Source organism: Habropoda laboriosa, unplaced genomic scaffold, assembly GCF_001263275.1.
Source record: "Habropoda laboriosa isolate 0110345459 unplaced genomic scaffold, ASM126327v1 scaffold176, whole genome shotgun sequence".
NCBI classification, from domain to species: Eukaryota; Metazoa; Arthropoda; class Insecta; order Hymenoptera; family Apidae; genus Habropoda; species Habropoda laboriosa.
Window position 1 is genome coordinate 446,444 of NW_017100321.1, and position 2,937 is coordinate 449,380.

The following is a 2,937-nucleotide window of genomic DNA, read 5'->3' on the forward strand; positions in this document are numbered from 1 at the left end:
TGTCTCTTTTTCTCTCTGTCCGTGTCCCTCTCTCTCTCTCTGTCTCTTTTTCTCTCTCTTTTACTCTGTCCGTCTCTCTCTCTCTCTCTGTCTCTTTTTCTCTCTCCATTTAACACTGTTAATAGACACGTTCGTTCTCTTTCCTTGAATCACTTAACGCTACTAGACAAAATCTGAATTTGAGGGGTAGCGGTCAACGAGGCTCAACGAAGCAGCATCATCGATGATTCCCGTTAAATTTCTACCTTCGTGCTATTACGTAAACCGTGAAATCTCGTTTCGCTTAATTCACGACCGTCAGCTTGTCTGTAGTTTAATTCACCATTAAATTCCGTATCGAGCTTGTTCATTTGAATTGAAGTATAACACTATATAGAAAGGATCGATTTTTTAGTCGAAATTTGATAACAGTTTCATTTTCTTTTTCCAGCGACAGTACATAGTATAGTATATGAAAATAAATCATATTTATCTGGTAATTCGAAGTTTGGTAGTAACTTTGACAGTGGTGAATACGTTCAATCTAATCTCATCTTATACAGTATTAACTCTCTGCGCTCGGAACGCTGAAAGTTTCTTATAAAAGTTAGAAGATTCTGTTACGGCGGCGTTGGATACTTTACAAGAGACGTTTTGTCACATAAAACCTGGTAAGGTCCACTATGAAACTTTAGTTCGAGTGCGGAGAGTCTGAGCAGAGAATGGGTAACGCTAACGTGTGACCATTAAAAAAATTACACGGCAAGAAATAAAGATATTTTCTCATACTTGACACATTTACCGTTCAAGAGACATTAATATAAAGTTAACTTAATTTAATCGTCCAAAAAGATAACGAATTATTTCAACTTTTTTAAAAAATAAATTTCTTCCGTTTAAATAACACTTTTAATTTAATTACTTTTCTTTCTTACTGTATAAAAAGAAAAAAACATTCCTAATTGTCAGTAGATAGTGAACATGTTGAAATATTTAACAAAGTATCAATTACTGAACGATTATTTCTGAACTATAACGAAATATATGAAAAAAGCTTCGTTTATTTCTTGCGTTAATCCGAATCGCTTCAAATCACCATCGTTTCTCAATTCACGTGGAAATCGAGTGGAAATTCGTCTAAATTAAATTCTAGTTCGATCGAGCCGTGATCGATCGGACGTGGCGGGTTAAGCCACGCGGATTCGTCGCGGTTTCGCAGGAAACGTATTCAACCGTGATCAAATTCGAGCGGCACGACCGCGGCTCCTCCTTGTAATTCGTGCCAGCCAGACTGGTGGATGAATTAACCGGAACTCAATGCAGGAATAGGCGGGCAAAGTTCGTCTAACTCTCGCTTCGGTTTACCCTCCATTCTCTTCGTCTCATGACGGAACGTGACATTAGTCCGTTTGTAGGAACAATCTGTATACTTGAATTGATACGCCAAGGATCTTGGATTTGTTAATGGAGAGTGGCTGAGTTAAGCGTCTTCGAGTTGGAGTAGCCGTTTCCGCTGGGATGGTTCAATCGATTATGCACAGTGTCTGTAACGAATTAACCCTTTGAAATGGACTTTTATGTGGGAATAAATATCTCGAAAAAGAATTACACTGAATTCAGTGAAAATTTGTAAGTACAGGTTAATTTAAAATTGAAAAGGTGGAAAGCGCCAGCGCCAGTGCTCGTTTAAATACCAAATGGTTAAAAATTGACGCAGAAATGTGACTTTATTTTTTGTTTCTAGTTGGAGATTTAATAATTCGCAATTGTCTTAATACTACGTGGAATTTAGGATAATTTGTTATTGCTGGAATAATTTAGGTTTGTTATTTAGTCTAATATAGGTTATTTGTAGTTTAGATATTATAGTTACGATTAATTGTAGGTTAGAAATTAGTAATGACTAATGCGACAATTGTATTATTATATTTGTGTTTTCAAAATAAAATAAAAATTCAGAAAAAAAGAATTAGACGAATATCCTTCAGTCACCACATCCAGTTAGGTGGAATTATTTCCTATTATCGGTATCAATTCGATAAGAGCAATATCCTTTAGCAGCACGATCGCATATCACATTCGGTTCTCTCCCGTGGATCGACGTATTAAGATCATTTCCGTTGAATCTGGTTGAAATCTAATAACCTAGAACGCACTAAGTTCAATCTCCACTCCCCGTGGATATCCTTACCTACAAAATTCTATTAAATAGTAACATTTAATAGTAACTATCATAGCATAACTGTTAATTTAATAATAGCCTATTAAACAATTCCACGAATCATGAAAAAAAAAAATGAAACATCGTTGCAAAAAGTACAAATTGAAAATCCCTCGAAAAGAAAAAAATAACTTAACCTCACTTATCATATTTCATCGAACGTCACTTCCTCATATGTATATACGTAGTACACGTACTGTATGTAAACGACTTATAAAATGTCACAGAGATATTTACTACATCGTCCCCGTTTAGCTCCTACACAGAAGTAGGTGTAATGTGTTTTTCTTGTATTCTTTGGCGTCCGCAAGCCCATTTTCCTACAAAGAGGTCCCCAGCCCGTACATCAATAGCCTTTTAACCGAAGTATCGAGTGTTTCTAATTCCCTATGTTATTTCCAATTTACTTCAGCTTTGTGGCGGTTCACGGCTTAAATGTTGGTTCGTTCTCTTCTTTCGCCTTGTATTTTTAGAACATATCCACACCTACCACGATACACAAGAGGGTTGATATTTTTGATGAATTTCATATACAGTAAATTCTCTACAAGAGTCAGTAAGTTTGGATTCTACAAGTGACAGTATAGATGGTCCTACGCCTAGGCCTGTGTCATTGCTGCGCCTATGTTATCTCGCTCGCAGTCAGTCAAGCGTGCAACGCTACACCAGTCGGTTTCCTTTACGAGATTTCACGGCTCGACAAATGATAATAGAAAAATATAATTTCTTTAATTTTA